The sequence below is a fragment of the Rhipicephalus microplus genome, chromosome 5, assembly GCF_043290135.1.
Source record: "Rhipicephalus microplus isolate Deutch F79 chromosome 5, USDA_Rmic, whole genome shotgun sequence".
Taxonomy (NCBI): Eukaryota; Metazoa; Arthropoda; class Arachnida; order Ixodida; family Ixodidae; genus Rhipicephalus; species Rhipicephalus microplus.
The window spans coordinates 20,657,975-20,685,476 of NC_134704.1; the positions used below are offsets into that span (position 1 = coordinate 20,657,975).

Genomic DNA, 27,502 nt, shown 5'->3' on the forward strand with positions numbered 1-27,502 from the left:
CCAGCGCAGACTAACAACTGATTTTTATTCAGTAAGAAAACAGAATATATACGCTTACTTGCACCCCATGATCACCGCGCATGAGCAAAAACGGCATCGTACAATCTTAAAAACCAAATATCACATGTTGTTCAGCAATTCAATTTCTTTTTCACTAAGCGATATCGACGGATGGCTGACGCACATATCTTTAAGTCTAGAGATGTGCCACGCTTCTACTATTTCTCTTGTTGTCTGATTTGGGTGTACATACACCACCTCAGTTTGATCAAACAACGGCTTACATGCACTAAAAGAACAACGCGCACAGTGCAGTGCTAAATGTGTTTCCGGCCTCCCTTTCAAGTTGGTCATGTGCTCCTTCAATCTCACATTTAAGCATCGGCCAGTCTGACCGACATAAAAGTTCCCACAACTGAAGGGGGTCTTATAAACTACCTTTCTTTTGCACTCAACCACCTGATGACCTGCACGCTTGGAACAATTGCCTCCGATATCCCTCGTCCTTTCCTCGTACAGATTATTTACAGCCGGACACACGCCCCCTAGTTTCGCCTAGAACAGAGAAGCCCCTGTTGCAGTACGCTTCCTCCCATTCAAGGATAGTAAAAAACGGTATAGCAATGGGGTGTTTCAATTCAGCTCTTACAAAAACATGTAAGCACAAGTTAAAAGAATCTTTCCTTGAACAGAAGGTAAAGCTGGAAAAGGCAGGATACCCTAACTCGTTTCTTCTAACTGCAAGCGAAAGATTAATGAAGAAAATGAAATCCGGGGAGAAAGAGGAAAGAAGCCAAGATACAAAGAAAATTTCGGTAATCCCCTACGAGCATGGTTTCTCCCATAAACTTAAGAAGGTGGCAGCTAAATATGGTGTCAAAGTTGTATTCTCGGCAAAGAACAAACTAGGGGGCGTGTGTCCGGCTGTAAATAATCTGTACGAGGAAAGGACGAGGGATATCGGAGGCAATTGTTCCAAGCGTGCAGGTCATCAGGTGGTTGAGTGCAAAAGAAAGGTAGTTTATAAGACCCCCTTCAGTTGTGGGAACTTTTATGTCGGTCAGACTGGCCGATGCTTAAATGTGAGATTGAAGGAGCACATGACCAACTTGAAAGGGAGGCCGGAAACACATTTAGCACTGCACTGTGCGCGTTGTTCTTTTAGTGCATGTAAGCCGTTGTTTGATCAAACTGAGGTGGTGTATGTACACCCAAATCAGACAACAAGAGAAATAGTAGAAGCGTGGCACATCTCTAGACTTAAAGATATGTGCGTCAGCCATCCGTCGATATCGCTTAGTGAAAAAGAAATTGAATTGCTGAACAACATGTGATATTTGGTTTTTAAGATTGTACGATGCCGTTTTTGCTCATGCGCGGTGATCATGGGGTGCAAGTAAGCGTATATATTCTGTTTTCTTACTGAATAAAAATCAGTTGTTAGTCTGCGCTGGTCCTTGTGTTCCCTTCTTCTGTGTCCTTGTGTGTGTGCGCAAAAACTTCAATTATCCCGACATTCGTGTGAATCGTGGAGAATGCCGCGTTAAAGATGTGAAGTACGTAGGCAATGTTTGATTAGTACGGCAACGACGGTTTAACGTTGTGAGAGCAGTGCTAATAACTTGTAAAGTTAAATCAGTTAGGAGAAACAACATAAACGATGACAACAAGGTTACAAAGAGTCCTTGCAAGCTTGCGTGTATATACATTCGAAGCAACGAGGACGACAATAGGGAGAACGTTCGTTGAATATATCGCACACCGAATCAATCAATTAAATAATCAATCAATAAACTCATTCGTATGTGAATAAGACATACAAATAAACAGTCTAGAATGGATGCTGTGGGGTGGGACAATAAGACAATGATGATTTCCAAGGTTTCCAGCCCGTTTAAGGAAGCATCAACAGCAGCACTTCAGCCTCATTCGGTGCCACAGTAGTCTTTGCCGTATCTCTACGTGTAGCGGTGTGGCATAGAGTCAGAAATATTACCTGTGAGAAGAAGGCGTAGGGGGGGAGGGGGAGGGAGGGGTCTAGGAATGTATGTTCAGTCACGTGTTTGTGTGTGTACGGGTATAGTATATACACATGCATTTTTTTCTTACGGGGGGCGACAAGGGGTGGGGGCGTTTGAACCTTTGCAATCACCCTTCTGGCCGTGCCATTGTGGAGCCTACGGCTACGCCACGAGTGGCTTGAGTAAGGCGCTGTGCAAAATGACATTCAGCGTACGTGTCATCATGGCCGTCGCTTGCCCCCCATCGTCCTGGAGTGCGCAACATCCCACAAGATCGGAGACGCATCGGAAGCGGAAGCGTTGTTGCTTCAAGACGATCGACAACGCCCGTCGTTCATCGTGACGTTGGGGCGTAGCTAGATGGGCTGTTTCGGTGTCAATGGAGCATTGCCGAAACCCTCCTTTCCTTCCTGTTTGACTCCTCCCCGAAGAGTGTGCCTGTTGTTCGCTATGCCGCTCTTCGAACGAAGGGACATTGATTGATTTGTGTGGTTTAGCGTCCCAAAACCACCATATGATTATGAGAGACGCCGTAGTGGAGGGCTCCGGAAATTTCGACCACCTGGGGGTTTTTAACGTGCACCCAAATCTGAGTACACGGGACTACAACATTTCCGCCTCCATTGGAAATGCAGCCGCCACAGCCGGGATTTGATCCCGCGACCGGCGGGTCAGCAGCCGAGTACCTTAGCCATAGACCACCATGGCGGGGCTCGAACGAAGGGACAGTCATTATGGAAAATGGGAAGACACGCCTTCAGTGTTTTTGACCGGGTATCATGTTGCCATGACTGGCTGTGCCAGTCCATGGGTGCATCATCTCAATCTTTTCTATGCACAACCACTGCTCCACTTATAGAGACACAAATCACGCCAAATTAGTGCGATCAGACATATGGGTGTTCTGTATAGAAAACAAAAACCTTCAATCCGGCAACATCATTATAGGCGAGTGCTGTTGATCGTCGCGTCCCGGGGAATGCGTTGCGAAGTGGTTTCTTCGAGCTGTTTCGACAGCGAAAGAAGTGTCTCGGTTGTCATTTTCTGGGAAAAAAAAACTAGACGCAGGACAATTAGATGCGAGCCTTCGCAGTGAATCGATCGCACAATGTGCTTCAGTAACGCAGCCACCGTGGTTCCTATTGACCGCAACTAATATATTTCAAAACAAGATCTCCACAAGAAAGCCATCAATGCTAATTTCTTCGTAGATGTGTAATCCTGTCTGAGTGCAGAGACTTATTCGGTACGCAACAGCGTAAACTAAAGTGGGTTTCAAGAATGTCAAGGTCCACGACAGATGTCGCGAAAATTCATGTCATCATAATTTCAAACATTTACCGTGCATATCGGGAAAAAAATCACGCAGGACATCCATGGCCAAGCCTGGATGTCCCGCGTTTGATGTGCTGCGTTTGATAACCTACTGCGTGCGGACACAATAACCTATTAAACTTAGAAAGGGAAACTGCAATCAGCCGCATAAACGAATGAGCAGAACCAGGCCAGTCGCTTCATATCCAGTAAGACAGAAGCGCTACCAAGCACACATTATTGTTCGCTAATTATACATAGCCGTGACGGACTTTTAATTACACGTTTATGTATTGCAGCGTCTGAACGGAACACCAGCAGTGAAAAAAAAAAATCAGGGTGAGCGAGCTTAGCTGGTACGTATTCATTCTAAAAGACAGGTAAGAAAGAGGTCAGGGCACCACCATGGTGTTCTGACATCCTTCTTTTGACTGTTTCCACGCCTTAGCTTTTAGAATGAGCGAAACAAAAATCTTCACACGATGCAAGCTCGTTAGAGTAACATGGTTTTACGTGTAGTACAAGCGCGTATAGGAACAACGAATGGTGGTTGAAAAGAACGATAAAATCTACCGCACGCGGAGCTGCACCAGCGATGGCCCGACTTCCATTCCGCTTTGCAAGCAGCGTTATACCAGCAGTACACCTAGCAGAAGAAGAGTACCTGGAAAGGTGCAAGGGAAAGGAGGCGTCTTTTGGAGGTCTCAGATGGGAGCGGAGGGGACGGAAGCTATCATCTCGTTCTCTCATTGCATGCAGGCACGATCGTCTACAGGCGCGGAGAACCGTGCATGGAAAGCGGGGCTGTTCAGGACACGAGGAGAAAAAGAGGGTGGTATTAAAAGGCTACGCTATGCAGCCCGGCCAGCTGCGCCACCCGATTGCCGATGGGGGCCCCAGAGAGTGCGGCGTCCTGGAGGTGGCGGTTCCCAGGCGCCCCCCTCATATCCATAGGTGTATATACTATATGGTGGCCGCCCAAGCCCAAGGGCCGGCCGGCCGGCCGAGTTGTCGGTCGCCGGAGCGGCGCCGCGCGCATCTTGAAGACGTGCGGAGTGACCTTCGAAGCAAGCGCTGCCCGCGGGTGCGAATCTCCCTCGCAGGCGGGCGAAGAACATGGCCAGGCCCACTTTGGCCCACCGAAATGAACGCATGGGCCGACCACTTGGTTTTGGTGGCGACTAGCCATGCACATGTTTCTCGCTCTTATAGCTGCTGCTTTTGTTGTTGCTTCTCGTTGTTGTTGTTGTCGTGTCCACGAAGAAATGCCTTCTTTCTCTGATAAATAAAGCGTGGTGACCAAAAAGCTGAATGTAGCAAAACTCACCCCTGAATAACCACTAAATAAGAAAAGAAGGATGCAATCCGACGCAAGTGAATCATGTAACAAATACTCATTCGTAAGGAAACGAGTAAAGTTTACAACGGAAAAAGAACAGTTCCTAGCAGTTGGTAGCACTAACAGCGTAACTTTGAGGACGTTTCAATGAGTTTGTGTAGAGTAACTAGAATAGTGCCGTGGCTTGCACCAAGCTGGCAGGCTTCAAAGGACAAAAGGTTCGATTATATTCAAGTTGAGCCCTCCTATTATCACACCGTGGCCCTGCTTTTCAGCGGTCATTGTTGTTGTTGTTAAAAGTGGTGGTAGTGGCGGTATGAGTGGTGCCATGCTTGTGCGAATAAAAATAGCGACGTGCAGATTGCCGAAATGCGTCTGATAGACTTTTCTCTGGGTTTAGAGGCTTGTTCAACTGGACACATAACGTACAGCCAATGCCAACTAAACGAGCTAATTCAGCAACTGAATAGCATTTAAAACATTTACGATGCTTACTATCTGAAGAAAAAAACTTTTCCATTTATTCTGGTGTATACAGTGTGTGGCCTATATACTGAAATTCCAGACGTGTTAGTTATTCTTCAAACGTCAAGCAGATATAAAGTGAAATTCCGGAGATGTGGGTGCACTTCCCACCTGTTTATCGCGGGAGACGACCGTATAGACGTTCTGCTGGCAGTCAGTACAATCTTCTCATTTGGCTGCGTGTACCTTTGCGGGGTTATTGATTGATTTGATTGATTTGTGGGGTTTAACGTCCCAAAACCACCATATGATTATGAGAGACGCCGTAGTGGAGGGCTCCGGAAATTTCGACCACCTGGGGTTCTTTAACGTGCACCCAAATCTGAGCACACGGGCCTACAACATTTCCGCCTCCATCGGAAATGCAGCCGCCGCAGGCGGGATTCGATCCCGCGACCTGCGGGTCAGCAGCCGAGTACCTTAGCCACTAGACCACCGCGGCGGGGCTTTTGCGGGGTTACAAAAGCCTGCATTATACACGTAGACGGCATGACAGTGTCTTCATGTTTTGCCTCGCTTTGTCCATAAATGTAGCCCGTATATGCAGTCATCACCGTCTGCAGGCCACATGCAACGGCCTTTTTCCATTGTTTACGCCCGTCAAACAACATGTTCTTCGAAGAGCTGCGAAATGGCGAAGAAAGCTCGCCTTATCTGCCGGCATTGTGCTTATAGGAGTGCGAAATCGTTTGAGCGCGCTTCCATTTTTGTTGCTCACTCTTGTGAGGACAAAACGTCGTGTATGGCGTCTGCTCGTAAACGACGTTCTTGCGCGATATACTATAAAATATGTTTAATTTAAAGAAAGTTATTCATAGGAAATATATGTTTCATATTCATTGAAGAATGATAATACGGATGGCGAATACGGAACGCGGAATATATTCTGTATCATGACAACCTCGTAACGGCGAGAACGTACGGTTTAATTATTTCGCCCCCTACATCTATCTCCCCCCCCCCCCCCCCCACTGCAGTGTAGCATACACGAAGTGCGTCTGGTTAATCTACCTGCATTTCCTTGCAACCGTCTCTCTTTCTCTCTTTGTGGTATAATGAAAGAAAGCTTAATGTTCTGCGAATAGGTTCGATCGTTTTGGGCATATGCTAGAAAATTAGAGACATTCGCAGGTGTGTTGGAATTACTTACCAAAACTTTGCTTCGAATATCATTCGCGACTCGTTCCGAGCCTTGAAGGCCATTTTCCGTTGTCTGTGCGTTCAAGTAAGGGCTTACAGACGCCTTCCGACCAATGTATATCTGAGTTCCAGTGGCAATAGCGCAATTATGTTTATTATGCATTATTTTCCAACATTTGCTTCGACGTGTTTTCCGCATTACGTTCAAATTACTGGCATCGTCAACTTTCACAAAAGGATCTCTCTTGCCTACGCGGCCGGGCTCTGAATAAAATACTAGCCAGAGACATGCGACATTATGAATGACACATGTGTACGTGGAACGTTTTTTCCCAGGGGTTGTCTACTATACTGCATTGCAAGACGTCAGACGAAATGGCACTACAGAAGTATACCCGGAAAAGTGACTGTGAACATGTTAGTTTTGCAATCGCGAGAAAACGATCCCAAACGACGTCCAGGCAGCTGTGGTTACTTCGGGAAAAGCGGTAGCTAGGACTAAATGCGACGTTGAAATCAGGAAGCAAGAAATCGCAAAGCTTACAAAGTGAGCGCACGTGCACTAAGTATACGACGCTTCCGCAGTGCTAACCGGAGAGACTCCGCCCATAAATGTTGGGTGTTACAGGAAAAGGTAGTCATTCCCAGCGTATATATGTTACGAAAAACCACTAAAGGATGAAGCGGTTGTAAAGGAAGAAGCCTGTACACGAATAACATCCCTCTACTCTTCAAGTGAAGTCGTATACTGGTTTATTACGGTATAAGTGACAGCAGTGCGGCCTTTCTTTGTGTGGCGAAATCAGTCAGCACGATGACTTTCTTTCGGATCCTGTTTCGTACTCAGTGAGGTCTTTTCTTTTCTTTCTGTAGCATATGCAGCATAACAGTAATAATATCCGAGGTTTCTACATGTCAAAAACCCCGATATCATTAAAAGGTACGACTCATTAAAGGGCTCAAGGGGAGTTCCTATATAAACGTGCATTGACGTTGCACATTACAACAGCATCCTATAGCATTTTGTCTCCATCGAAATTGTGACCATCGCAGCTGGGATTCGATCCCGCGATTTCCAGGTGAGCCGCCGAGCCCTGCAATCACTGTAATACAAAAGTTGACTCGTACAGTATGAAATATCAATACCATATTTAAACAATGTAACCTACTGATGAATTCATTTGAAAGAGAAGTCGGCTGAACGCGATTGCCTTCTTCCTCTAGCGTGACTGTTTAAAGTTCTTCCAAAGCATTAAATGTTTCATGTATTTGAAATGTGCATTTATATCCGTATTTCCCTATGCTGAACCGGTCTTTCTGTACGCGTAATCTCGCAAACCCTAATCCGACAGTAAAGCGAATGTAAGGTGAGACAATTTCGTACACCTCGCCTCACCAGCATCGCGCCCCCTTACAATAAATGGACTTGTGCAGGGCTAAATATGTAGCACACCACACAATACACGCTGACTGCTGATCGGTGAGAACGCGACTCTCATCTCGTAAAAAGGCAAGCATTTGCTTTACTGTTTGCTCAGCCGACTTCGCATCGAGTCAGTCTTTCGCAGCGTTCTGAGGGCAGGTCCACTGGTACGGCCAGCTCTCTTATCGACAATTGCCCACTGTTAGTGCGTCGGGCCGCGAATTTTAAGAAGCGATCTTCGCCCGCTTCGATGGTCAAGACACCTCGCGAGCGTGACCCCGAAACGAACTTCACTACGCATGGCAACGCCGACGAGTCGTTTATTCTGGCAGTGGAATATAATAAATCAAATCACCTGCAGATTTGCTTGGTCGTTGCAATGATCCGCTTGTTATTCAGGTGGCAATCGCAGTGTGTGCGTGCTCATTTCGTATACACTCACTGATTACTTTACGGATGTTTGCTTGGCACACACGCCCCTGCAGTTAGGTTTAACGGCAGGGATTCCTTGCTCCGCCAGCGTAGACACACCACCGTCAGCACTTCGCGACTCGGGGAAATGAATGGTAATTGTGAAACGGCCCGCTGCGTCGAGTGCTGACAGACGTTGCAAAGAGAACGCGTTTTCAAGCTTAGTCGAAGATGGCGCGGTCTATGAGAGTAAGCGAAATCCGCAGTGACCCTCTCCGTCGGCCCGTGCTTTCTTCTTCTAATTTCCGTCACGTACGCGCACTGACAATAGGTTCGAAGCGGACCGAACAGAAAGGTGACGAAGGATGTTGCGACCTCCGGGGCCAGCCATTTTCGGTTGCTGCACGCACTGTACACACAATGAGGAACGGTGTTTCGAATGCGCTCGACGTACTTGCACGTACAGACGGGTTCACAGTTAAAGGGAACAGTTTCTTCCACACCATGTCCGGATTTCGGTCTATGGCAAAAGCATAGTGGCTTAGATTTGCATGAGACTACTGCTGGTTGACTGTTACGACTCCTTCTGGTAGACTAGTGCCGTGCACGAACAATGATTCTGCGTCCACTCGCAGTTTTGGGGCCCGCAATGTGACAGGTGCTGATTAGAGTGTTCCCCTTAACAGTTGACGGTACTGTACATGTCCACAGCCGCTCGGTAAAGCGCCTTCGGTATGCCGTTTCGCATGACTGGTGGGTCTGGCGCTCAATCATAAGCCACACTTGCTTTCTTTCGTGTATTACTTGATTAAAATATTTATCAATAGCAGCAAGAGAAGAGAGACGTAGGTGAACGTAAAAGACCCAAAGGTCGCAGGATCGAATGCCGGCCGCACTTATACGGAGGCACAAGCGCTAGAAGACCGTGTGTTTAGATTTAGGCGCACGAAATGGACGAAAATTTTAGAGCCCTCCACTACGGTCTTTCTCGTAATCATATATCGTGGTTTCTGGACGTAAAACACCAACAATTATTATTATTATATGGCTGTAAAAGATATGTTCACACAAGTTTACAATGTACGCAGCCTATATTATGAAGTCCGTGCGACTTCCTACGCGACGTGTACGAATCATATTCGTGGAACTACAAAGGGAATTCCTGTTCTGTCTTATGCATTTTTATACATGTAGAGCTACATATTTCACATGCATCGATCGCGTAACGCCGTGTTTTTTTTTTCTTCTAATTTCTGCAGCGTACAACATTTTCCCCTTGGACGTTGCTTAGGCACTGTAGATATCGCAATACAGCACTTCTTACGCCCCTTGACTAAATTTTGCGGCGATGCAGGTCCTTTTAATATCATTGCCTCCTATGCCATCGAGTTGAATCGTTTACAGGGTTTTCTGAGCGACCTAGAGGTAGCTACCTATGACGGTGATTACCTCAAAATTTATGATAACCGGGTTCTAGAGACCACGGTCATGTCCACTTACCGGAAGGTCGTCAACAAGACGAGCACATATTGTGGATATCTATATCTTACAACTTTTTTATTCTGCAGTTGACAAACAGGAAAATTAGTTTTGCAGCACATACTGGATTCCGTGCCGACCGGTTGTGCCTTCGCGATCTCGGACGACACGGCAGCTCTGGCCGACTGGCCTGTTCCTACGCCATTGCCTGACGCCGGTCACCGACGACGACGACAGCGTAGCTCTGGCCGACTGGATTCGCCCTACGCCATCTACAGACGCCAACAAGAGCTCTCGTCGAGTGGTGCCCCGTCCTCGGACTCCTGCGACCGTGTTCATCTTTCCTATCTTTTCTTTACTTCCGTCGCTCACTGTCTCTGCGCCTCGCTCTCTCCTTCCTGTCTCTCTATATATGTACCTTTAATCCTATCCTTTTAATCCCTCCTATCCCCCATCCCTTGTGAGCTACTGTTGAAGTGTCGCACCTGATGCAGTCAGTTACGGGGCTCACTTTTCTCGTCTTGTCCCTATAAGAACCACATAAAGTGGCACAACTTGTTAGACGGAACAAACAGCTGTCAATAGGTCCAGGCTTGCCCCGCCGCGGTGGTCTAGTGGCTAAGGCACTCGGCTGCTGACCCGCAGGTCGCGGGTTCAATTCCCGGCTGCGGCGGCTGCATTTCCGATGGAGGCGGAAATGTTGTAGGCCCGTGTGCTCAGATTTGGGCGCACGTTAAAGAACCCCAGGTGGTCGAAATTTCCGGAGCCCTCCACTACGGCGTCTCTCATAATCATATGGTGGTTTTGGGACGTTAAACCCCACAAATCAATCAATCAATAGGTCCAGGCAAATTGCGACTCAGCGCCGCGCCCAATGAAGGGAATGTTCTGAAAATCCCTACTGGCGGGGGCGTAGCGAAACCAGAGCGCAACTAGACACTCCTGCAGCCGCGGCTGCTAGGTAACTTCTGAAAAGTGCGGGCCTGTAGCGAAGTGAGATGTCAGAAGAGCAAGTGGACCGCGCAGCTGCAGCCGTACACGAAATTCGCTCTGAAAGACAAGGTTGGTGTGCGCGCACAACAACAAAGCAAACCACAGGCGTTCCCGTGTGGCGGCCTGCTTTTACTGCTGCTGAAGCCGCGAACAGGCTTCCGCACCTAAAAGAAAAGAAAAGTGAAGGAAAGAAAGAAAGAAAGAGAGAGAGAGAGAAAGAAGGAAGGAAAGAAAGAAATTCCGCTAGTTCCACGCCATTTTCAGCGTCGGAAGTGAAGCTGTAATGATGATGATAATGATGATGGTGTTTTTTGGTAAAAAGTCATCACCCTCACGACTCTGTTTTTTTTTTATTATTATTCACTGTCCCTCCCTCCCGCCTGGTCATGTGACATGCGTGACTCCCATAGTACAACTACTGGTACTACTAATATTACTAATACGAGGTACTACTCCTATGAAGAAGACAGTGGTGATGAAGATGATCATCCCCATGATGAGGATAACGACGACCGACTGAGTATACTAAGGTCGCTTCGCTGTAAAATAAGAAAGAGAGAAAGAAAGAAAGAAAGAAAGAAAGAAAGAAAGAAAGAAAGAAAGAAAGAAAGCTAATTTGTTTACTGCAGTGGCTTCACGACAGTCGGTGTCCCGCATAGCGAGCTTGCTGACGTGATTGCCCCTTTTGAACCAAGCTGCAGTTGCAGATGAAGAACAGCTGAAAAGGTCAGAGAACGAGAGACCCATTGTGCAGGCGCCATAGCTTCCTTGGCCTCTTCACCGCGGCAGCGCCAACGCACAGCTGAGAAGAGGCGTTCGTGTTTACACTCCGGTTACGGAACCGGTCCAGTGACTTCTTGCAGGGCGCAGCCGGGCAACGGCTTTGCTTTTCTTCGGGGCGTACACACACAGCCCCCGGGCATTCTCACCGAACGTAGCCGTGTTTTTTCCCCGTGTGAGCTTCATTTTCTTGAATTTTCTTCATTGGTTTTTATAATGGTTTTTGTCGATACAACGATGCGGATGTGGGTATTCCTTTGTATACTGTTTTTCTATATATATTTTTTTCTTGCAAACTTTCATTATTTTGACGGTTTTCATTTCCACTAACCTTGTGTTTCTTTTGTCTGTGTGTGCGCGCTAAAGTATCAGTATGCAGCAAAACCAACTAGCCCGCCTTTCCGTATTATTGCTTTTCATTTGCCACCAGTGCCGTTAGCCTTTAGATTGTTGACACCTGGCATCTCTTGGTGAAACCTTATAGGTGCGAAGCACCTGAGGCACTAGGCTTGTCGGCGTATCCTGCCGTCGCGGTGTGTTATGAAGTCACTGTCCATCATGAGAACGGGTATGGGTCATACTGGGTCACTCCCGCTACTTTCTACCAGTCCTCTGAAAATGAAGAAGGCAACGGTTATACCAACGAATGGCCGACGACGTTAGCGGAGCTCAAGCACCCTTCCTTACATGCTTCGCCCCCTTCAAGTTTTTTTTTCTCAAACATTATTCGACAACGAAAAAACAAAGGCAATTTCAGACCAAGTCAAACCTATAAATACGACATTTCAGAGCAACTACTGTTTCCATTTTTTGCAAGAGGTGTGACTTTTCAATGATTTCATGTTTTTTTTTTCATTAGATTCTTACTTAAGTAAATTAAAGGTACGTTGGTTCCTAATGGGGACATATGGAATTATTGGAGTGACATACGGAACGTTTCAAGGGGGTTGTCATTGCTCAGTACATATTTTCTAAATATCTGTAGATATCGCTTTTTTGTTTTTTTGCCCAGGAGCTTCTTTGTTTCACTTTAATCTAGTAGACACAATCTCGAAATGAACTGAAGAACTGAGACAAGTGTGCTCACACCAGTGTGAAAAGCCCCATGTAATTTTGACGCAATAAAGTTGAACGATCAGCATCCCAGAATTGAGGTTTTTCTATTCATTTCGATCGACCGAGGGTCACTTCAATGTTCACTCAAAGCACAGCCTCCACACTGCGAAAAGACTAAATTACAGTGTGCGATGCCCACGGGATGGCTCTATGCTCTCCCATAGCAGAGTACCTCGTACTCTAAATCGTTAATAACTTTTACTAAACACATACTAAATTCTATCCCCCTTCGAAGTCCAGCTACCACCGCAGTTAACCTGCAAACTCTGGTTGACCAGGGCTATACCACGCATCGGATGAGCCACCGCTTTGGTTGATAGCCGGATGAGATAATGTAAGCGTTAAAAAATTCAAGATAGGAAGGCAAACTGTGTCGGGATGTTGAACAGAGCCTAAGCATTTAGCTTTTACGTCCTGCAGTGCGTGCTACGTAATTACGGCTCAACTATAACTAGTCGGCAAAATGAGAACGCGATACTGCAGAAATGTACTGGCGTAACGAGACGCATTCATTTTCCGCTCCATTGTTCCCACTGGTACGGTGCTCAGGGTTACGCCACGCATTCAGGGCATCGCGTCTGCTTCTATTCTCGCGCTTATGCTGCCTTCGATCGTCAACTTTGCCCTTTCAAAAAGAAAAAACTTTCGAAATCGAATCGATTAGAAATTCTCCCCAAGACAAATTTTTTCTCGTTAGGTGAAGAACCTGCCGTCCTATAATGCACCCGATACGCCCGGGAACCAGGAAATCTTTATATACATATAAACTTCAAAAACACCGAAACGATGTGCGCTGCCAACCTCGTGCGTGGACTCTGTCACAGAGTCACAGATGTAAAAAAAAAAAATTACGCTAACTTTACCCTGGTCGTGTTATGCTCGAAGGCAGTGCGGAGCTGGGCAGCGCTCTTCGTTTATCTTCGGTTGGCTCCCTTTCCTCCTCTCTCTCTTTTTTCTCATATTCACTTTTTCTAACTTTTTTCCTCTTTATTTCTACTCATTTCTATTCTGCGTATTTTTTGTCCCCTTTCTTTTTCTCTCTGTCCTTTTCGCAGTTTCTCCTGTTTTGAATTTTTATACGCTGTTTTATTTAAACTGTTCAACACCGAATATCATCGTCAATGCAATAGAGGGACAAGAACAAGACTCTCTTTAGGGCGAGCGCACGTTCCATGCGCTACAGATGGCTCTTATATATGCGCGTTTACGTGCTTTAAAATCGTCATCATGGCTTTCGAAGAACAAGAGTAAGAAGACTTCTCTTTGGCTCGAGCGCACGCGGTAGATGTATAGCTATGCTACATGTCGCTTTCCCAACGTCACGCCAAGCGACCACGACAACGTACAACAGCCTGTCCCACAAAGGACTCTGCCCTTAAAAAAAACAAAAAACTCACAAGTTGCTTTGCGCATTCTTCCAAGACAATTCGAAGATGAATGCCATCTTCTTTTCTTTCTCAGCCAATGTGCCCCCCCCCCCCCATGTAAAAAAACTCTTTCGGCACGTCCAGCGTCATAAGCATTCGGCACGTCACCCAGATATGCATTGCCTCCGGGATCGGCCCGCCATTGACCAAGCGACTATGTTTTGTGACGACGCCGTCATATATGACGTCACGTTGTGTGACTCAATTGTGCCATCATGATGACACCACACATTTTCGCGATGTCCAGCGTTATCGCGCGATGGTCATTGCTTTGATGTGACACATGTCCACGCTGTTGGCGCCGACGGTCAACTTTCAAGTTTGATGATGAAGCGTCTGAGGCTTTATTTGATGACTGATATGAGGGCTTTAACGTCCCAAAACCACCATACGATTATGAGAGACGCCGTAGTGGAGGGCTCCGGAAATTTCGACAACCTGGGGTTCTTTAACGTTGTTGTGACCGGCGCCAGAGCGGAAGAGGGAGCGGCGCTCCTTTAATCTTCAAACAAGTAACCGAACGACCGGCTGCCTACTGTTAGGACCGGCGCCAGGTCTGACAATGGATCGGCGTTCCTTTTGATGTTCCTTTTTAGTCGCCAAACGGGTTGGCGGCCTGTGTCCGCCATGTATTGTTCCCCCCTGGCCGGAGGGTGCGGCGTCTTGCCGCCACGACACCGTGAGCAGTTCGGGAGACCACAAGTGCCGCTTCTTCTTTGGAAGATGACGGCGGCGGCGGCGGCCGGAAATCGTCCCGCTAATTGAACGAGTCGTTCGGCGACCATTTGAAGCTTGTTTACGGCGGCCCTTTCGATGGATGCAGTCATCAACTTCAGACCCCTCGCCCAGCGACACCCCTTGACGAGGAGGAGCCACGTTCGTGCCACATGGCCGTGCAGTGACCACGCTTCAATTTTGAACGTTCACGTGGACCGTGCGTGCTCGTCACCCTCGCGGGTAATGTGTGATCCGTGGTTGGACGGTGCCCTCTGTACGCGGTCCCCGATCTAGGGATCTGGGGAGGACAGACCCTTTATAATGAGCCCCCACGGCTCATTCGTGTGTGCTTTTTTTCGAGAGCAGAACCGAGCAGAACCATGTAGAACCAAGCACCATGTAGCGCTATGTTAGGAGACATGTAGAGGCCTGCCACGTTTGAGAGCTCACCGTGTAGGGAGTTCGCAATGTACATATTGTAAATAAACCCTCTTCAAGTCTCTCTTCCTCCTGCCTCGACAACTTCATCCCGGACCTCCGGTGTCTGGAAACCCCGGTCGCAACAACTGGTTGGCAGCGGTGGGATACGAGTCTGCGACGGAGAGCGACATGTACCGGAGGCCAGCCGAAAGCCCTGGAACTCGGCGGGATCGAAGCAGCGTACCACCACCGCACGTAATGGGGTGAGTGCCTGGCTTTGTGCTTGAGATATATCGAGTCTTTTAGCCTAAATTCGTTAAAAGATAGATATAACCAACAACTGCCTGGCCACTGTGGTTGTTATCTCAGCACAAGGCAGCACTGGATGATTATCTGAGCAAGTACGCTAAAGCAGGAAAGCTTAGATGATTCAATAGGAACAAGGGGTAATGTTTCAAAATTTCTAAGGGTACGTTGCGGGTTAAATTTTAGGATGTTGTAAAAAGCAGGAGTGAAAAATTAACAAGAAAAAGTAGAGAGGGATGTTGGCCACGTAGTGCTACTTGGGTGCTTAAGCTTGTGGTCTCCGCTGTGAGATTTGCCAGGCTTCAATTTCTCTAGACCCAGAATTGAAGCGCTGGTGGGTTTGTGTTTTGTCACAGCTGAGCCAAAGCAAAGTAGTCGCCATGGATCTTACGAGATTGACGAGAGAGAACCTGCTGAACCTGTGTTGGGATCTGGAGCTAGATTTTAATGATGATATGCCTGCTTCTAAACTCCGCGAAGTGATTCTCGAAAGCAATAGTGACAATGAGGAAATCGAGCACTTCGGGAATATGTACTTATTGGACCAGGAGGAGGAAGTACAAAGGGCGCAAAGAAAGGAAAGATGGCGCCAGGAGGAATTGGAAGCTGAGCGCAGGCATGAAGAACATATAAAAAGGATGCAGGAATTAGATGAAGAGATAGAAAGGCTTAATTGTGAATTGGTGGCATTGCAGCAGAGTGGTCAATCCATAGATGTAGCGCACGAACGGTGCGATGTAGCGGCGGTGCCGTTTAAGACCGAAGCGAAGGCTACAGGTCAGACATCTGTAGATGTAGCGCACGAACGGTGCGATGTAGCGGCGGTGCCGTTTAAGACCGAAGCGAAGGCTACAGGTCAGACATCTGTAGATGAAGTGCACGAACGGTGCGACGTAGCGGCGGTGCCGATTAAGGCCGAAGAGAGGGCTACGGGTCAGAAATTTGCAGATGTACCGCACGAACGGTGCGTTTCAGCAGCGGTGCCGTTTAGGGCCGAAGAGAGTGCTGCGGGTCTGATATCTGTAGATATAGCGGCGGTGCCGTTTGAGGCCAAAGAGAAGGCTAGTGCCTGTAAGGGAATGGAACAGGTTTTAACCCATTCTGAGGGAAAAGAGCTCGCGGTCACAGCAGGGTGTGAGGGTTCCGTGGTGGGGGAAACGAAGTTAAGATTAACAGAGTGTTCCATCGAACCTTGCAGCCCTGTAGACCATGTTGATGAGCGTCAGAGGCGGACGAAAGGCTCCAGGTTTGGCACCAAGGAATGTGCCAAACGGAGAAAGCGTCCGAAAAACAGAAGCGCGGCAAGGCTCGCGATCAGCGCGGCGCGTTTGACGAGGACCTTCAAACGGCGTGGCGGATTTGCGAGAAAAGGCCCGTTGTCTTCTCTGACTGGCTTAAATCGCAGGCGTCTGAGCGGCCGGAGAGTAAGGAACAGAAGTGCGCAATCTACGCGGCCGCGGTCTTACGATGAACTGATAGGCAATCATCAGGACTGGGCGCGCGAGATGGCGGAGGAGCAAATCGGTGATGAAGAACGTCAGAGTAGGACGAAAGGCTCCCAGGTCCGCACAAAGAAGCGTGCACAGGGGAGAAAGCGTCCGAAGGGCAACAATAAGGCAAAGCTCGAGATGAGCACAACGCGTTTGAGTAAGGGTTTCAAACGGCGTGGTAAAATCGCGAGAAAAGTGCCGTTGTCATCTCTGACGGGTCTGTATCGTGTGCGTCCGAACCGCCGGAAAAGAAAAGCGCATCGTACGCGGCAGTGTTTGAAGGATAGATTGCTAGGCAATTATCCAGACAGTCCGCGCGAAAAATCAGATGAGCATGTGGGTGCTGGTGAGCATCAGAGATGGGCGAAAGGCTCCGTAGACGGCACCAAGAGACGTGCAAAACGGAGAAAGCACCGTAAAAACAGGCAGGCAAAAATCGCGACGCGTTTGAGGAATGTATTCAAATGGCGGAGCGAAATTTCAAGAAAGTTGCCGTATCGCAAGCGTCCAAGCGGCCAGAGAACAAAGAAAAGAGAAGCGCATGGTGTGCGTAAGTGGTCGAAGGGCAAGAGACCCTTCCGTTGTTCTCGCGGTGCATTGGACGGGGTGCGGGGCAAAAGAGTCGGTGGTTTTCGAGGGGCAGGAAGCGACAGCAAGTCGGCTTCGAGGAACGTCGCGGGGTTCGGTAGCAGGGCGATTGACGCGTGTTGTAGACCCCGTTTCTCGAGAAAATCGTTCCGGGCGCGACCACCGCGAGTTCGACTCAGAGTTGTTGCGAACAGCTGTTAGCCTCTCGGAAAACGTCGACTCGGGACTGTTGAAAGGAACATTTTGTTTGTTTTTGTGATTTTGTAAATAACTCGTTTGTACTTTGTTTTCGTTAGCGCTCTATCATTTTGGTAGCCTATATACGTTGTATAGATCTATTGGAAGGATAGTGACACGCATTAGAGCGTACAGAATTAGGCGTTTGTCATCGGCACCGGAGTTGGTTTGTATGCGTCCGAGCCGCCGGACAAAACGAAAAAAAAAAAAAAGCACGTTGGGTAGAAAGGCAGACCCTTTCGTCGCTCTATCGACGGCATGTTTGATGGACTGCGGGAGTGCGAGGTACTCAGCGAGAGTAAGAACGCAGGTTGTCAGCGCAGAGCTTTGCGGGGGTCGGAGGCGAAGCGAATGGGTTTTGCCATTGTTCTATTTCCCGTTCGCCTAGAAAGACCCACAGGACGCGACACCGTGCGTTAGTCCCAAAAAGGAGTAGACATCCGTGAGCTTTTGACGATGGTCATTAGTGGATTTATTTTGTTTTGAAATTTGCTTTTGACTGTTTAAGTTGTTTTGGATTTTAATGTGTTTTTTAAGAATCTCGTCTACCAAATAGTGTTTAGGTAACACAATTTTGGTTTTGTTCATTTCTTGGGCGTTGTACGTTTAGCTAAGATAAGCGTTGTGCGATTGCATAAACGACACGCATAGGAGCCTGCGTCATGGTAGATACGTGTAAATGAGCAGGAGCAACGTTATGAACTAATTATGACTGAGCGTAGAGACGCAAAGTTATTGCTTGCGAGATTTTTCAGGATTCATGCGAAACTTTTTTTTGTTGTTCATTTAATGTTTTGTTCGCATGTGTCCGGTGTGTAAGAAAAGCTAGCTCGTGAGTTTATATGTATGCTTTGTGAAAGTGGCAACAGCAAGGGAACGGTTAGGTGGTATCTCATCCAGGCAGGAGCACTGTGATGTGCGTTTGCGGATATATAATAAAGATGTTCCTAATGCAGGTGCAGCACGGCAGTTATGCTTTCGTCTTCTCAAAAGGAATTGACGACTGGCTTTGGCGGCACTAAATTTCGGGAACTAAAAGATAGCGTGAAGTAAAATGCTTTATTTTATGAGTATGATACCTGGTGGGTTACGGCGGATTGCTCACGCAAGCACTCGGGTATGCCACGGTGAGCGCATCACTTGACAGTTAGTTTTCTTGAAAGCAGTTTGATGGGAAGATTATTATCGGATCGGGATTAGGAGTTTTGGTGAAACCTCAGGGAAACGTCCCGATTGCTGCTTTGTGTTTGGTAATACCGCTTAAGTAAGGTTGCTTTTGGATAATTTGTCGGACTCGACGTGTCTCAGTGCGGGCAGGGTGCTCTCCCGTGCCTGTGGTGGTGTGTATGAATGCTTTTCCCAGAGGGGAGCCACAAGGAGCGAGAGGGAAAGAGTCCTTGGCTGAGCGTCATCAGCAGTGGCCTGGAAGACAGCACTACACAGCGACACTTCGGGCAACCTGTGCAGCTGGTCACCCTCAGGTCGCTTCTCCCGCCGGCGGACGAGCTGTTGTGACCGGCGCCAGAGCGGAAGAGGGAGCGGCGCTCCTTTAATCTTCAAACAAGTAACCGAACGACCGGCTGCCTACTGTTAGGACCGGCGCCAGGTCTGACAATGGATCGGCGTTCCTTTTGATGTTCCTTTTTAGTCGCCAAACGGGTTGGCGGCCTGTGTCCGCCATGTATTGTTCCCCCCTGGCCGGAGGGTGCGGCGTCTTGCCGCCACGACACCGTGAGCAGTTCGGGAGACCACAAGTGCCGCTTCTTCTTTGGAAGATGACGGCGGCGGCGGCGGCCGGAAATCGTCCCGCTAATTGAACGAGTCGTTCGGCGACCATTTGAAGCTTGTTTACGGCGGCCCTTTCGATGGATGCAGTCATCAACTTCAGACCCCTCGCCCAGCGACACCCCTTGACGAGGAGGAGCCACGTTCGTGCCACATGGCCGTGCAGTGACCACGCTTCAATTTTGAACGTTCACGTGGACCGTGCGTGCTCGTCACCCTCGCGGGTAATGTGTGATCCGTGGTTGGACGGTGCCCTCTGTACGCGGTCCCCGATCTAGGGATCTGGGGAGGACAGACCCTTTATAATGAGCCCCCACGGCTCATTCGTGTGTGCTTTTTTTCGAGAGCAGAACCGAGCAGAACCATGTAGAACCAAGCACCATGTAGCGCTATGTTAGGAGACATGTAGAGGCCTGCCACGTTTGAGAGCTCACCGTGTAGGGAGTTCGCAATGTACATATTGTAAATAAACCCTCTTCAAGTCTCTCTTCCTCCTGCCTCGACAACTTCATCCCGGACCTCCGGTGTCTGGAAACCCCGGTCGCAACAACGTGCACCCAAATCTGAGCACACGGGCCTTAATTTCCGCCTCCATCGGAAATGCAGCCACCACAGCCGGGATTCGGACCCGTGACCTGCGGGTCACCAGCCGAGTACCTTATAGCCACTAGACCGCCGCGGCGGGGCGAGGCTTTATTTCGCTTAAGGCAGTACACGATGATGAGCACGAAGTTTGCAGCGTGTGCACATGTAGGTGCGAGAATTCTCGGCGAATGTTCCCGAGGGACGAGCTTCTGTGTCTGTGTAAGTGGGCGTGTACTGTTCTGAAACAGGCACAAATAGGTGCCGTGTTCTTCCCGCACGGCCCATACGAGTTCCACAAGTTCGTTGATGCCAGTCGCGAGGGCGCAGTATGAAATTCCACGCTCGAGAGCCCGCTCAATTCAGCGCCACATCGGGCTCCAAATATAGCGTACACGGGCCTATACCGGTCTGCACCGCGCAACCTATGAATAGCAAGAACATCATGAACTCGGAGCGGTGCGGAGGCAACCTTCGAGCAGTTCCGGCGCTTCAGGTACTGCCTAAAAATGGAGGCAGACCTCTCTCCTGCTCAGCGCAAACAAACAAATAACGAGTAAGCAGAACAATATATAAACAACAACAGGGAAACGTATTACACCGTCCATTGTGCCACAGGAACCGCTTTTCTTTATCACTGCATCGATGTCACACCTGTCCCGTTTATTAGGGAGGCGATCGCCGGGCTAATTCCAAGAGCCGAAGTATCGGCCCCCCGAACCGCACCACGAAAGCGTGGACAATTTAGAAGTGGTCCTTATTGGTGCGCCAGCGGACGCCGGCTGTGGCCCAAAGAACAAGACAGAGCCGAGAGTTGATAAACCAACAAAATTATATTCTCATTAACGGCAGATCAAAACGCAATACACACGTATGCACACTCCACAATAGTTACATACAATACGTCACCAAACAAACAATGTACTACACAGTACAATCAACCACACTTGAAACAACGGACACAGACAACAATACGCACTACAATGCAGTCGCATGCATTGAACAACCAAGACACTTAAAGACCAACGAGATATAAAACCTATTCAGTCCAAAGTCCTTGGAACAAAAGTCTGAATGATACTCTTCCGAGAATCACTCACTCAAAGTCCAGCGTTGTTGTCGTTCCGCAGCTCTCGAAGTTCTCTTCCAGGAAACCTCCCGTCTTCAATTGGCCACTCTTCCAACTTCAACTTCTTCGCCGGAAATCCGTCGGCTTCACACACGCAGCTGTTGCCCGCGTCTTCGCTCGATAGCGGTAAACACACACTCTTGCCTGTAGCTCGAGCCGTCCCTACGGACCACAAACTTCGCCGACTACACGGCGGACTCTCTACGCACTCAGGCGCTCACTTCCGTCTCCTCCTGTTCTGTCACTACGGGCAGAACCTTCGCCGACTACACGGCGGAATTCCTACGCGTTCTGGCGTTAACTTCCGTCACCTCCTGCTTTCTCGTCTCGGCCGCTCGATTAAATACCTTCCGCGCCACTTTCCAGAATTTTCTCGTCCTTTCGTCGGCGCGATACGCAGCGAAGGCTGGAGAGAGGCGAGACGGTTTGTCAGCCCTCCGCGTCGGGTGACTCAGCTCGGCGTAGCCACGCCTCCCTCGTTCTGGAAATTTCTAGCGCTTGCCCGGCCGCCGCTGTGGGGTGAGGAGGTTCGTCTGCGAAGCCGTGCTTCTGCGGGGAGAGCGCGCGCCCGGGAGCCTTGGATGTTTGCTTTCTTTTTTTTTCTTTTTACCTCGCGGCGTTTCTACCGCCCGTTGTCGCAAGGATTTGGCGGCGCGCTCTCTTTTTTAGCGCTCGTTCTGTGACACTGCCCCCCACTTTAAGAATATTATCTCATAATATTCAAAACCACACAAACGAGCGCGAACAGTCACCACACATTCTCACAGACTGTAACACAATCCGTCGCTCATGACACTTCACATTCACAATATATCACTCAATACAATCGTACATTGTAGTTCAATTCCACAACACATGAAATATAGCCACAGGTACATGCCTACAACACTTCATCACACATTCTAAACAATACAACCGTACAAAGTTCTGTCTATCCAACAATTATACAACACTATACATCACACCATCGCACAGAACACTGACTCACTCGACATACACTTGAGACACAGGATAACAAGAATATTAACACAACATATGTCACTCAGCCCTGCCGAACACATTCTGATTCCACCTCAGCACCTATCTTGAGTACTTCGAACAGCGCTTGCGCCCCTTTTTGCGGTGCTCGCTCGATCTATTCTTGTGTTTCCACGTTCTTTTTCGGCGAGCCCTTTCCCACGACGATATCTGAGGCGTCGTCTCAGCCATCGTTGTCTCTTCCGACACCGTTAACGCGTCATTACATTCGACGGGTCCTGTCTGTTTATTTACCCGCTTGATAATGCCTCTACATTTTGCCCGGCTGGCCAACTCCGTCTCCTTTATACTGTCTGTCGGTTGAGGTCGTGCCGACGTAAGTCCAGTTGCTCGGCCCGTGGACTCATTCGACACGATCGTCTTCTCCTTCGCTGTCTCTTGCGCCGCAGCTTCACCTTGGGCTCTAGTGAGACCCGTCACGGGATGCTCCTCCACTGTATCTCGCGGCCGCTGTGTTGGCGAGGGCTCTATCTTCGGGTCTTCTCCCAAACATTCCGGATCACTTGGCCCTCGCGCCCCGTCGATGTTTCCGATGACAAGGTCATACAGGGGGGTCGTCATGCATAAAGCAGTAACCTTCCCGCTGAAGTACGGGGTTTCAACCTCAATTTCTGCTTCGGGAAGCATCCGGACCGTACGGTCAATTAGGCAAACCGGTTTCGTTCTGCCTGTCAACTCTCTTTCCCGTACCAAATTTCTTCTCACGATAACCGTGGAGCTACCGGTGTCTCTTAGAACCGTAATCTTCTTGCCTGCAATCTTTCCAGGAAGCGTTGGCATTCCCTTCGTAACACCGGTTGGCTGTTTTGACATTACAGCCCCCACAATAGGAATTTTCTCCCCATTCTTCAACTCTACGAATCCATCGGTGACGGCATTATTATCAGATTTCGGTGCCGCTTGCACACAAGATACCTGGTGAGTTTGACTCACTCCGTTCCGACAAGCGTCTGCTTTGTGCCCAGTCTGACCACAGTTAAAACATTTTACAACCGTAGGGCTCGTAAAGATCGTTCGACAGTTTTTCGCGCGATGACCCACTCGGTTGCACAGAAAACATCGCGGAATGCTCTCTGGTGCACGCTTCTTTTCTTCGGGAGCCAATTCCTTCGACTCATCGGGACAATCTTTCTTGACCTTGGCCAAATTAGTTCCTCCTTGCGCTTCTAAGAACTGATCAGCCAATTCAAGCATTCCTTCAAATGACTCCGCCTTCCTCTCTTTCAAATACAGCGACAGGCTTGGGTGGCAACTAGTAAGAAATTGTTCTTTAATTAGCAGCTCTCTAAGCTCATCGTACTCCTGTGCTGTCCCTGAAAGTTCAATCCATCTGTCGAAATAATGGCAAAGTCGGGCAGCATACTGCGTAGCTGTCTCACCATCAGCTGGCTTTCCTGTCCGAAATCTGTCCCGGAATCCTTCCACGGTAAATCTAAATCGCTTCAACAAAGCAGCTTTCACCTTTGCGTAGTTGGCTGCATCGGTCGGCGTCAGCCTACCGTACACACTGAGCGCTTCACCACTCAAGCAGGTACTCAAAGCAGTTGCCCATTGCTGTTCCGGCCAATTCTGGCTCCTCGCAATCGTCTCAAATCTGTGGAGGTACGCGTCTAGGTCGTCCTTCCTTTCATCAAACGCTACGAGCAGCTTGCTTGGGTTCAAGCGGAAGCCGTGATCTTCCCGTTCGCTGCTTTCAACTCTAGCTTGGACGGGAGTTTCGTTTCGCTGTTGCAAACGGAGCCGCTCGAGTTCAATTTCGTGCTGCCGCTGCCGTTCCCTTTCAGCCATCTCCGCTTCTCTTTCTTCTTTCAGCTGGCGCTCCCTCGCTTCTCTTTCTTCTCTCGCCCTTTCGGCTGCCAACTTCTCTCTCTCCAGCTCCAACTTCAATTGCTGCTCTCTTTCTTCCTTCAGCTGTCGCTCCTTTGCTTCTCTTTCTTCTCTCGCCCTTTCAGCGGCCAGCCTTTCTCTCTCCAACTCAGCTGCCTTTTCCGCTTTGGCTCTTTCGACCGCCAACCTCTCTCGTTCCAACTCAGCTGTTTTTTCTTCCTTGGCTTTCTCAGCTGCCAACCTTTCTCTCTCCACCGCCTCTTTCTCCTTCTGGCTTACCCATTTCCGTAGTTCGGCGCCGGAAAGACCCATCTTCTCACCAAGCGCAACTAACTTTTCGAGATCCATTGTGTCTCGCAACTCGTAAATAAAACCTTGCCGCGTGCAAAAAGTATCTGCCTAAATCTGTCTATCGGAACACTCCCCTGCACTCGTTAACGAGAACACTGAACAACACACAAAATCGTTCCGATAGCACTATCAACAACTCGAGGCTCTTTCTCACTACTCTGGACACACTGTGCACCAAAAGGTCCTGTTTCGCGGACGCCAGATTAATTGTCACACCTGTCCCGTTTATTAGGGAGGCGATCGCCGGGCTAATTCCAAGAGCCGAAGTATCGGCCCCCCGAACCGCACCACGAAAGCGTGGACAATTTAGAAGTGGTCCTTATTGGTGCGCCAGCGGACGCCGGCTGTGGCCCAAAGAACAAGACAGAGCCGAGAGTTGATAAACCAACAAAATTATATTCTCATTAACGGCAGATCAAAACGCAATACACACGTATGCACACTCCACAATAGTTACATACAATACGTCACCAAACAAACAATGTACTACACAGTACAATCAACCACACTTGAAACAACGGACACAGACAACAATACGCACTACAATGCAGTCGCATGCATTGAACAACCAAGACACTTAAAGACCAACGAGATATAAAACCTATTCAGTCCAAAGTCCTTGGAACAAAAGTCTGAATGATACTCTTCCGAGAATCACTCACTCAAAGTCCAGCGTTGTTGTCGTTCCGCAGCTCTCGAAGTTCTCTTCCAGGAAACCTCCCGTCTTCAATTGGCCACTCTTCCAACTTCAACTTCTTCGCCGGAAATCCGTCGGCTTCACACACGCAGCTGTTGCCCGCGTCTTCGCTCGATAGCGGTAAACACACACTCTTGCCTGTAGCTCGAGCCGTCCCTACGGACCACAAACTTCGCCGACTACACGGCGGACTCTCTACGCACTCAGGCGCTCACTTCCGTCTCCTCCTGTTCTGTCACTACGGGCAGAACCTTCGCCGACTACACGGCGGAATTCCTACGCGTTCTGGCGTTAACTTCCGTCACCTCCTGCTTTCTCGTCTCGGCCGCTCGATTAAATACCTTCCGCGCCACTTTCCAGAATTTTCTCGTCCTTTCGTCGGCGCGATACGCAGCGAAGGCTGGAGAGAGGCGAGACGGTTTGTCAGCCCTCCGCGTCGGGTGACTCAGCTCGGCGTAGCCACGCCTCCCTCGTTCTGGAAATTTCTAGCGCTTGCCCGGCCGCCGCTGTGGGGTGAGGAGGTTCGTCTGCGAAGCCGTGCTTCTGCGGGGAGAGCGCGCGCCCGGGAGCCTTGGATGTTTGCTTTCTTTTTTTTTCTTTTTACCTCGCGGCGTTTCTACCGCCCGTTGTCGCAAGGATTTGGCGGCGCGCTCTCTTTTTTAGCGCTCGTTCTGTGACAATCGACCGGGAGTAGATTACGTTGCTGCAATTACGCACCGGCAAAGAAGGATTAACCAGATCGTTGAGCGTTTGGGGGGATGAGAAGGTATTTGAGGAAACAACCGGGGCCGCCGGTTTCACACAATCAGTTCTCTTAAGCATTTGCCTCGAGACTCCTCGAGTGCGTTGCCACTTCGAGAGGGACTCCGCGACCACCGAGGAATGCGAACTCTGTTTACTTGAGAGAGAAAGAGAGGGAGATAAATAGAGAGGAAAGGCAGGGAGGTTAACCAAGCTTGGCTCGGTTGGCTACCCTACACTTGGGGTGGGGGAAAAGGAGAATAATAGAACGGAAAGAGACAGAAAAGAAGAGGAGTAAGAAAGAGAAGCATCTATTTATGCTTCTGTTTACTTGAATGCATTTAGTGCTATAGATGGTGCGCCCTCTTCAGACAACATCGCCGAAACGCCTTTGATGTTTTCTTTATTTATTCAACTCTTTGTTTCTTTGCTTGCTTGTTTGTTGGTGTTCTTCGTAGTGTTACTTTAGCCCAACATGGGGCTGCAGAGTAATCCCAGAATAAGTCCAAAGGAAATGCGAGGCTAATTACTTACTATGTTTACTGTGGGCGAGCTTTGTTAAACCAGGCTCCGCCGTTGTGTGTGATCATCTGTCCACATATGAGGACGAGTGAATGAAAACGTTAAGTTGCAATTTAGCTTTCGCTTGTTTCGTTTTGTAAAAACTTACATTTCAGAATATTCTCGCAAGCGCGCGCATAGAAGTATATATATTTTCAAGTAAGCGTTTTGCACTCACGTCGCGGCCATCGCTGCCCTTTGAAGGACGATGCAAATCAAAGAAAGGAACCCGGCAAATTTTATTGTAAACCGATTCAAACAACGCCAGAATATGAACAGTAGAAACCACTAATCAGCCTGCAGTCTATTCACAGCAATTTAATCAGCATTCAACATGACGTCTGGCTGTTGTTATGTCAAGGGCTTGCGGCACAGTACTGCTTTCGAAACACGAAAGTCTGTAATCTCTCAGCCTTTCCGCCCACCATCGTAGACTGGACTCACTCTGCAACATACGTTGTTATTCTGAGAAAGCACGGCGATCCGAACAATCGCCAGACCATTGTGTACGTGACTCCACTTCCAACACAATCATCACATCTGGCCGCCGCTTCGCTTTTGCGCGGACATTCGACGACCAAACAGGAGGTGGCTTCCGTTTTAACCAATCAGCGCACTGTTTCGATTAGCTGCAGTGTAGCTTGATCGAAACAGTGACTTTCTTTTCCAACTTCCTCGTCCAGTTTTTTTTTTTTTTTTCTCCCACAGTTTTACTTAAAAAAACGGTTTGTCAGCCTAAACAAATCCTGCGGTGACTTTCGGCGCCCCTCCAAAGCGCATCGGCGCCATTCTTGTCGAGTTGCTGACACCCCCCCCCCCCCCCCTCTTCGACATCAACCAAGCCACGAGAGGCGCCACACCCGCTGACGCAAACCGCAAGTCCGTCCCTTGAAACGCCCGGATACAAAACATCCGCGCGACCTTTCTCGACGTTGTCTGCCTGTTGCTGTTGTGTGCACATTCTGCTTCCCATCACTTATTCTATTCGTGTGATTGTTTCATTTTCTTTTTTTCCCCTTATTCCGTATCTCGTAGCTTCGCGACTCGTAAAGGCACAAACACGCC

At 48.8% G+C, this 27,502-nt stretch overlaps 1 long non-coding RNA gene across 3 annotated transcripts in view; it reads right to left on the minus strand.

Moving 5' to 3' along the window:
* Positions 1-25,808, minus strand: part of LOC142817683 (uncharacterized) — a 128,006-nt gene extending 102,198 nt beyond the window's left edge. For all 3 annotated transcript variants that reach the window (XR_012895302.1, XR_012895301.1, XR_012895303.1), the window contains exon 1: positions 21,194-25,808. This is a non-coding gene — a long non-coding RNA (uncharacterized LOC142817683). The remainder of the gene's footprint in view (positions 1-21,193) is intronic.
* Between the last annotated feature and the right edge of the window lie 1,694 nt (positions 25,809-27,502).